This window comes from Camelus ferus, chromosome 30 (genome assembly GCF_009834535.1).
Source record: "Camelus ferus isolate YT-003-E chromosome 30, BCGSAC_Cfer_1.0, whole genome shotgun sequence".
NCBI lineage: Eukaryota > Metazoa > Chordata > Mammalia > Artiodactyla > Camelidae > Camelus > Camelus ferus.
This window is the reverse complement of record NC_045725.1, coordinates 1,535,909-1,545,921: the sequence shown is the minus strand read 5'-3', so window position 1 is coordinate 1,545,921 and position 10,013 is coordinate 1,535,909. Positions and strand designations below refer to the sequence as shown.

The 10,013-nt window shown below is 56.7% G+C and overlaps 1 long non-coding RNA gene across 2 annotated transcripts; it reads left to right on the top strand.

Moving 5' to 3' along the window:
- Positions 1-203: 203 nt before the first annotated feature.
- On the top strand, positions 204-7,400 carry LOC116660681. Of its 2 annotated transcripts, XR_004316289.1 has the most exons (4): positions 204-4,321; positions 5,842-6,022; positions 6,151-6,314; positions 6,446-7,400. It is a non-coding gene; the product is annotated as an uncharacterized LOC116660681 (long non-coding RNA). The 2 variants fall into 2 exon arrangements; XR_004316288.1 differs by having other exon boundaries at positions 5,842-6,314.
- Positions 7,401-10,013: the final 2,613 nt, after the last annotated feature.

Genomic DNA, 10,013 nt, shown 5'->3' with positions numbered 1-10,013 from the left:
AGGGTCAATAATGACGAAGCCGTGTTTCCCTCCCCCCTTGCCAGGCAAGCAGCTCCCAGAGGCTCTGTTCATCCCTCACCCCCATCTCCGCAGCTCCAGCCCATCCATGAGCATCATCAACCCACCGAGACCGGTCTGTGGCCAGAGGGGAGGGGTTCAACCCATCCTGTGTGGAAACTGGGCGTTAGATTTGGAGGGAAACTTAGAAAACACCCAGGAAAACACAGTCCAGAGGGCAGAGCTCCCCAGCCTTCCTTTGGATCCAGCAGCTCGTGCCCGTTGCTGGCGGAACCTGCTGGCTTAGCGCCAAACCACCTGGGTGGTCACGCTCCTGTCCCAGCCTGCCCCTCCCTGCCGTGTCCGGGCAGGTGAGGCGCCCGTAGCTGCGGCAGGAGGGGACCGAGAGCCCTCCAGGTCCCACCGAGCCCTGAGTCAGGGCTGGGAGCGCCGTCACGCGCCAAGCCCCACCCGGCATGATGCTCGCGGTGAGTCAGGCCAGGAGGGAGGTCTGCAGGTGGGTTTGGTTTGTGTTCTTTTCCGCTGTGGGGTGTTTGTCTCCATCTGATCACTTTCATTGTTGCTAATGAGCACAGGGAAGCATTCCTCCCAGAAGCACCTGCTGTGGGGGTGTGGGCAGAGCCTGGAGGGTCGCAGGTCACCGTGAGAGCTGACCCGAGCTGCCGCCGACGCCTTGTCAGGACCACAGAGGACGGGGCAACTCTTCCCCTGAGGGGCTACAGTGGTGGGCTCCATGTCACTCACGGTCCTGAAACCAGGAGGGTCTCCTGTGGCTGCTCAGAGGGGTGTGGCCACTTCCCCCACAGCTCCAGTGGGTGACCAGGCGTGAGGCCACGACCAGAACAATGGAAGTGGCTGGTGGGGCCCGAGACGTAAACCATCAGACAGACGGTCACTCAGTGATCCGCCCTGCAGCTCACTAGCCAGCCATCCTCAGGCCAAGACGTTGGGTTGGAGGGACTTACAACATGGGACAAAGTGGGAGGTGCTCACAGTGAGGAAGAAGCTCTGATGCAGAACTTGGCGCCAAGGTCCAGGCCGTGTCCACTGGGCAGGGAGCGGGGACCCGCCCACGAGAGCCCCACCCAGGCGGGAGGCCCATCTCATCTGCCGGACGGCCGCGTCTCCTCTTCCCGCACAGCAACTGCTCCGCAAAGTGGGCACACGTGGTCACTTCCACGTACATCAGAACAAACCCCGGCACCTCGAGCCGCTCGCGGGTGCCGGCTTCTGGGTGGGCGCCGGCTGCTGGCTGGGTGCTGGGAGGCTGGCTGTTACCTGGCAGAAAGCTGCACGCACTTTCCAGTGAGTCACGGGCATGTGTCCTTCCCCCAGACACGGACCATTGGATCGAGCTGGAGTGAGCGTGTGTCGGCTGTACCTGCCCCGCACGCGGCACACGCAGGGCCACGGGACTCGCCGCTCCCCAGCGCCCCACCATCGCGCACAACCTCACGGGTGTGCCGGTTGGCTCCAATCACACACCTGAGACCATCTGTGTGCGCACGTTACACAGATAACACCTGGCGCTGAGAACAGGCGCTGCCTGAGGCTAAGCATGGATGTTTGAGATGAATATGCGAAACCAGGGAAATTACCACCACGACTGCCAGTTGCACAGATCAGAGTTTGCTTTCTTGAAGGTGCGTGTCCTTTTCCGACCTCGCCCTCCACATGTGCTTCCTCGTGGGAAGGGGGCTCTGTCTTCCTGTGCCTGACCCCAGAGCACGTCCGTGAACAGGAGCTGCTCCCCTCCTGGTAGACGTGAGTGAGGCAGGAAGAGAGAAGAGGGAAGGGAGTGAAGCCATAATCAACCTGCTGTTGACCCCGGGCGGGGAACGTGGGTGTGGCCCAGGACAAACCTCGGGAGGAGCTCGGAGGGGGGGCCCTCCCCTCGCGCCGGTGCTCCTGGCACCAGGTGACTGGCACAGACAAGGGGCAGATGGGGCTGATCACACTTAGCGGGTGGACGGAGCGGCCACCTGGCAGTGAGGCTTGGAAGTGCACATCGAGTCCTGCAGCAACGCTGTGGACTGGGTGTCACGGCTCCCGTGGAACCTGCTCACCAGGAGGTGGGGACCATGACAGAAAGAAATGCCCACGTCCACATCTCTCGCCCAGCCGCTGCAGCACGCTAACGGGCACCTGGACCCGGGCCACCAGCTCTAGCGTCCAGGACCTCAAGTCAAGATCCAAGTAAGACGAGATTAAAGGGAGTTTTGTTCATGAAAAGTCAACATTAAGAATGAATGGAGATGTAATAGGAAAGGACAGTTGAGCCGAGAGTCTGGTTTTCTCCTGCTCAGCGAGGAGCAGGCGCCTGGCAGATGGTTGGGACAAGGAGATTCGTAAACAGAAAGCCGGGCTCTCATGTGGAAAGGGACGTCAGAGGTCAGGAGTCACTCCTGCATGTTCATAAACGAGGAAAGAGGTCCAGGGGTGCTAAGCCATTCACCCAAATGGCCATCCATGATCACCGCCAGGACCAGATGGGGAACTGCGGCCCCTGACCCCAGCGCACTGGTCTTTCCTCCCGTTCACTCTTCGAGGTTATCCAGCCGCCACCAGCCAAACCGCAGCGGCTGGCCGACTCCAGCAGTGATTCTGTGGACGCCTGGTCCCCAGAGTTGCCCTCCACACAGGTTGGGGCTGGCTCCCCCAGTGCGAGACGTCTTGGCCCTTCTCCACTGCGTGGATGTTCGCCCTGACGCAAGACCCGCGGGGGAGGGACCGCTGGCCTGAGCGCCAGGCAGGGCGCACCAATTTGTGCTGGTCCGTCCACCACCACACCCTCACGGGGAAGCAAAGTAGTGCCAGCTTCACTGAAAACATTCTTAATAGAACAAAAAAGCACTAGTTTCATCACACGTCGACCCTCAGATACAGGTCTTCTTACTATTTTGTGTGAGCAAATGGGGATCATGCGGAGCCCTCTTCCTGCGGGCGGTGACGCTACCTGGAAGAAAAGTGTGTGGGTGCATCGTGGGCTGAACCCACCGCTCTTACTTCAAAAAACGGCCAACTGTGGTCATTTGGACGTGGGCCAGGCAGACCTCCAGGAAGTGAACAAGATGTTACTTTAAGTAAACAACAGGCAGAATGTATTGCCGATGACAAACTTTGAGCTTTCAAGCAAAAATGAGAACCTTGGAACATTTGTGTCCGCCACCGTGCTCCTCCCAATACTCAGGCTTCCCTGAGGTGCTGCGTGGTGATCTGGATGTTGAATAAAGATGTGTGTCAACATTTGGGGGAGCTGCAGTGAACCCACTTCCTCCAGTGACCAGGCCTCCGAGCCAGGCCTGGGTGGCAGGTGCGCGCAGGGCACGGGGCAGACCAGCAGCCTTCGACGTCACGGGGTCTGAGATGCTTGCCGGTGTCGTTTCAGGTTCCAGGGGGCAGCCGGCCTTTAAGGGACCCCCATGTGTCACGTTTTGTGGAATACAAAGAAGAATATACACCATTGCCTGAAAAGGCTAACAGCAATAGTCCAGCTCAGTGTCGGCGTGTGGCCTGACGTATTCCGCATTTCAGCCAGAAGCAGACGCGAGAAGCCAGCTGTCTGTCAAACCAGACACGCAGGAGACTGGCGACGACGGGAAAACAATGCTGCTCCTCGCACTGCAGTCTCTGTTACGTTTCACGAAAATGCTGTTTATGGTAACGCTAGTTGGATTTATTACTGTTACCTTTAAACGGATCAGTTGATGACCCTTCCTTAAACGTCTCAGTTTTAACTGCTAGTACAGAGTGTATCGACAAGTACAACCCGTGTGAACAAAGCTCTCGGGGGCGTCGATCATTTTTAACGGTGTCCTGAGACCCCCCCAAGTTATTAACTGCTGCCTGTGGCAGCCTAGATCGAGAGGAGACGTTTCTAAGAGGGGCTTTGTGAGCAGAGTAGGTGCTTAGCCTATCCCCCATGTAATGGCTGCAGAGGGACTTCTAGAAAGTGCGACAGGGGTCCTCCCCCGGCTGCGGGATTGCGTCCCCTGAGCCCCCCACCCCTGCTGAATAGCCGCTACCTGAGTCTGCACTGAAGCCCGCTGTGCCTCCCTGGATCTCATGCTGATCCACCTACAGGCCCTTTCAGCTTCCTTCTAGATGCTGCAGCCAGCGTCTCCTGCCAACCTGTCTTCAAAGGTCTACGATAGAATCAGCATCGTCTGGTGCCTCTTCTGAGTCCACCAACTCTGTCAGCAACCTCACCTCCCCAGGCCCTCAACGCCTAAATGTTCATTTAACAAAGCGCGTCCCCGGTCGGCCCCTGCCCCTGGACGCCTGCTCTGCTGTGCTGCCTCAGGTGAGGGAAGCTCACGGTAACCCACTTCCTCCCCTGGAGAGTCCAGCATGCCAGTGTGACCGGCGTGGATCTGAGCCGCCAGGAAGGCCTTGAAAGTGCTGGTGACAGACGTGGCCTGGAGCCCCTCACCAGGCCCCTGGCCGGGCAGAACTTGGGCAGTAGGAACAGCAAAGTAGAATGGCTTTTGGGTGGTGCCTCCGGGACCCCACAGGGACCCCTGGCAACCCAGCCGGGACTTAGCCCTGCTTTAAGGGTTGCCAGATAAAATACTGGATGCCCAGTGAGGTTGGAATTTTAGAAGAGAATTAATAATATTTTAGTTTAAGTAAGCCCCAAATTATTCATTGTTCCTCTAAAGTGGGGAGGGGGAGGGAAGCAGCGAGGGTGCAGGTCCTCCCCCATGTGGGCCTCTGACAACCAGGCATCAACTAGCACAGCCTCAGGGAGGGACCCCCGGGCCCGGCTGGGACCCTGAGATGGAGGCGAGGAGGTGGAGGGGCCCGGAGTCCCGGTGGGCATGGCTCAGAGGCGGCGGCAGTTCTGCGGGCAGGCTCCTCAGGGCCTCAAGAGTCCAGCTGGTTGTCCAGGCTCTGGGCCACCCCAGAGGGTGTAGGAGGATCGGTCACACTGCGTTTTAGGAGGGAGGGTCTCGGCAATGAGGGTGGAGGGCCAGGTGGGGACCTGGTGACCAGGGGACGGGCACGCACCACAAGCACCACACCTGCCTGGCCCGGACCCCATGGCTACCAGCATGGGCTCCAGGCGCCTGTCCCCCTGACCTGGTGCCAGTGCAGATCCTGAAGCTCCTCCAGCCTCTGCCCCCAGCGCTGCTGAGAACCCCTGGCCCTTTTCCCACTAAAGTTTAACTCCTGTCGCACGCAGAGCGGGGGCCAGGGTAGGGAGGTGGCCAGGGGAGCCAGCGTAGGGGGTCCCCAGCGGGCAGCTGGGTTTCTGTGCTTTGTCGGCTCCCTGGTGTGATTTTCCCTGCCTGACCCAGCCTCTGCCTCCCTCTCGCTGGTCCCTCACCGCCTGCCGCGGGCCTCAGCCCTTCCTTCCCGACCCCAGAGGAGACTGGTCACCTGGTTTCCAGTCCAGACCATCAAGCCTGTCCTTGAAAACCACCTGCAGGAGCTCACTTGGGCAGGCGACCAGGACAGGGAGACAGGAGGAGACGAATTCCCAGGGCAGCTGAGAGGACCCTACGCTGCAGCTCTCAGGCCAGGACCACAGCCGCCCAGTGGGGGCAGGAGACTCGGGGAAAACAGCAGGTGGACGCCCTGGTCCCTGGACCATGTGGAGAGTCCTGAGGGTCTCACGGTCCGAGGGGGAGTTTGGGGAGACTTAGTAACAGGTGCTTAGAAAAATCAAGGCAACTTCAGGAAATGAAAAGCTATACCAGAGGGGCTGTAATACAGTCCAGGGGCACCAAGTCTGAAAACACAGCTGGACTCAGACGTTCTTGCAGAGTAGGACAAATTGCACCAAAGCCACATTCAAAAGCCTCTGGTTCCATCCTGTAGGCCACGCGGCCCGGCAGGAAGCAGCACGTCCTGCCACAGGGCACCGCCGATGACGCCGCCTCAGCTTGACAGCAGCGAGGAGAGACGGCTGGGGTCAGAGACCCGGGCCCCCACCCCACCCACCATGGGACGACCTGGCCGCCTAACCGTCGGAGGGCAGAGCCCCGCATGCCCACCCGTGGTGAGAGGCGCGATGGGAACACCGGTGAACCTTGTTCCTCCGGGTGTGGGAGGTGGGCCCGGACCGCGGTACCCGACCGTGTTTTTTTATTACTTTGATAAAACATGTAAAGTAACTTTTAAAAAAAGGGAATGGCGGGCATCTGCTGTGTCGCTTTGCCGGGCTCTGCGCTGTGTTAGCGCCTTCTCTCCAGGCCCGGAGGAGCAGACAGACATGCTTCCGAGAGCGCAGAGAGCAGACCCGCCTGAGGAGCCCGCACCTGCAAACAGCAAGGCCAGGGCCCGTCTGAGAGGTGGGCGGGGGCATTTGCAGTAGATTTGGTTGGTGGATGGGGAGGCGTGGAAGTTTGGTCTGGTTGAGAGAGGAGTAATTTCCCAAATGGGGCAAAATAAATAATTGCCTGTTGGCTCCTTCTCTCCGCAGAGCAAGCCCTGCTCCCCGGCCTCTCCCCCTCCTCCTGGGGGCAAAGTTTTGTAGGGACATTAAGATGCCGGCACCCTGGGGACCAGGATGGAGGAGAACCAGGTCGTCCACTGTGGGTGCAGACCCGACTGGAGGCCAAGGGTCGCCTCCATGACCAGCAGGGCCCGGGATGATCGAGTGCCTGTGTCCTCCCAGCCATCCTGCCACCGCCCGGGGTCGATGCGCTCTCTAAAAGGGGCCTGGCTTGGGATGGCATCACCGAGTGGCAAGCCCCGAGCCCCCACGGGTCCACGTAATGTGGAAAATCTCATCCAGGTCAACACGGGGAGGGAGGCCTCACGTTTCGCTCGCCACCAGCCAGGCTTCTGATGACGTGGCTGCCAACCAGGCTGGCTGCAGTGCGAGTGGTCCAGTAATCAGTCAGAATTTTTCCATGATCCCGGAAAATACTTTTAGGTTGACGTTTATAGATGCAATGTCATTGAGCTGTAGAGTGCAATGCCCAAGAGAAGCCCCAAATCAACGTAATTTTTCTAAAATTATTGGCAGGAATAATAAAGGCCCACAGTTTGTCCTAAACGTTCTCCCAATGGTAAGTCCTGGCTTTGTGACCAGAAGACAAATGCCCACCGGGTAACGCTCCCTCTTTGTTAAATCTGGTTTCCATTGCCTGTGAGACTAAATTTAAGGAAGTCTCATATCCCAAAATCTAAGTGAACAGAGCAAAGACATTACAGAATTTCGTCATGAGAGGATTTTGTTTTACTGACTCACTCACTTCTTCTTCCCAGAGTTTCTGATGCAGTCAGACCGTCACTGAACAAGACTGTCTGGCCAAACTCTACTTCTAACCTGCTTTTCAGACACCTGTACTGTATAAAGTAAGGAACATTTTTTGTGACAATGAATATATGTATGTTCATGTATAACTGAGAAACTGTGCTCTACACTGAAATTTGACACAACATTGTAAAATGATTATAAATCAATAAAAAATGTTTAAAAATAAATAAATTTTAAAAAATAAAATAAAGAAAGGAACATTTTTATTTATTTTAAGCAAAAGTTGACCATCACAAATTTCACTAAAATAACAAATGTTTAATTTCACAACATTCTCTTTTGATGTTTACAAATCAGGAAACCCTGTGTAATACAATCTTGAGACAGTAAATAGAACAAATAAATCCCGGAATGCAGTAGCTACGGGGGTTCCAATTTGTCCGTGTTTTCAGACCCTTTTCCTGAGAAGGCGGCGCCTGCACCGGCCACCCAGACACGCACCCTCGCAGGCGGGTGCCCAAGCAGGCCAGGGCTCCGGTCCTGTTTCTGTTCAAGCTTCGGTTTGGGCTTAAAGAACCACCCCTTAATCACATATATTTAATAAAAAATAATAAAAACAAAAATAAAGAACCACCCTTTCACCACAGTGTAGTAAATGTCAATTTCTTCCCAAACTTGTCTTGAAAATTTGGCAAACTAGCAAAGCAGAGAGCCAGCAAACTGGCCTCTGACGGGAGACAGCGTCTCAGGAGGACCTGAGGCTGCAGGGGGGAGGGAGGAGGCGGAGCAGAGGCCCGGGACCCTCCCCTCCCGTGGCCTGGCCCATGCTGGCCACCCTGTGGCCAGCCCGGGGCCTCAGTTGCCCGAAGGTGGCGTTTGTGAGGGGCGCCATCCGGAGACATCCAGCCTCTCCCTGCTTTGGGGTCTGTGTTCACCTCTGGCAGAGCTGATCAGTTCTGTGCAATCACAATGTGAACAAAGAACACAGAGTTTGTGTTAAGGCCACTTAGAGTTGAAATGGCCGTGGATCCTGAGACCCCACGTGCTTGTTACTAAAGACAGAGGAAGGGGAAGATTTTTTCAGTCCCTGAAGGTGGTGTGCCCTCATCTCCAGCTCAAATGGCCCTTCTGACAAACACACAAGTGCAGTGAGGGGTCCTGCATCCCAGCTGCCCCACAGGCTGGGCCTGTGTGGCCAGGCATGTGCGTCCCCTGCTCTGGGCCCAGTGGAAAGCCAGGACCCGGGGGATGCAGCCCCTGGCCAGCTCGTGAGGACTCCCGGGAAAGCCTGATGCATCAGCGATGGGCCTGGGGGCCTGAGGGAGAGACGAGCCGGGGCAGGTGAGGTGCTGTAAACACACTGTGTGGGGAGTGACCCTCAGCTGGGCTCCAACAACAAGCTTCCAGCAAGCAGACAGGGCGTCAAGGGGGCTGTGCTCCGGGCAGAGGACTGGCAGCCACCCCAGAGCCGGGCATGCTGGCGAATCACTGAGGAAGCTCTGGGACTCAGTTCCCACGGCTGTGAAGTGGGGACTGGCCTCATGCTCTGGTTCGGGGGTGGCTGCCCTGTACAGTCAGCGTCAGCACCACCAGTGGCGTCATTGCCACTGCAATTTGGGGGCCTGGGAGGGTGGGTGGGGAGAGGACATGGAAGGCAGGCAGCCCGCAGGTGTCACTGTGGTTTACTCTGGAGGTGACAGGACTCGGGCAGCCCCTAAGCAGACGAGCAGTGCCACATGGTCCATTTCAGATGACCTCTCTGGAGTCTGTGGGGACTGTGAGGGCAGAAGCCGATTGGGAAGGGCCGGGAGAGGGCAGGAAGCCAGCTCTGCAGGCCCAGCAGCTCCCTGGCCCAGGGAGGGGGCTGGACTGGCTGTGCTGGCCAAGGAGCCCACTCACCCCTGGGGCCACGCTGCCCATATGCACTGTCCCTTTCTGGTGAGGCTGCTGTGGGCTAGGCCCACTGCACCAGCCTTTCCCTACATGGGCCCCCGGCTCGTCCTGAAGAATGGCCTGAGATGCTCACTGGCTCCAGCAAGTGGGGCCAGCAGTCACTCGAGTGTGGTGTGATGCGGGTAGCCGTCCCTGGACGTGGTCCCCTCGGCCTCATCAGCATCAGGACGAGCTAGAACTGAAAGACTTAAAGCGAAAGCAATTGTTTTGTGTCATCACTGAGCTGCTGGATCAGACCATCCCTGAAGCCTGATCCCCTGGACCTGTCAGCTGTAGGGGCCCACAAATCTTCTTCATTATGTTATCATGTGAGTGAATTTGAATTGACAGCAACCTAACTGATACAGCTGGGTTATGCTGAAAGTGAGAGTTCAGTTTCATAGAGCCTTGGAGAGCCTAACCTAGGCCAAGCACAGCACTGAGCGGTATTATGTCAGGGAAGCCCTCCTGCAGAGTCTCGTAAAGATTTGTCAATTTATGGCCTTGAGAGGATGGCCTTTAACTGGTGCAGCTGCTGCAGCACTACCTTATTTTTCTGTGGACAGAGATTAAGAACTTCAGGACTACATATATATCCTCCACAGGAAATCCAGTTTTATGAGGTTTCTATCTGAAGCCTAACTTTCAGTATTAAAGAGAATACTTACATATTAGTAACAACAACGTTATGCTTTTGAGAGCAAACAGCTGCAGTCCAAAGGCCGACAACCCGTTTTGTAAAATTTTGATTCATTTACTTTTGAAGGAGCTTTTAATTAAAATGTGGAACTCTAGGGAGAACTGGAGTCCTGAGGGACTTTCCTGTGAGTGTTTGCTCTGCGCCAACATGTCT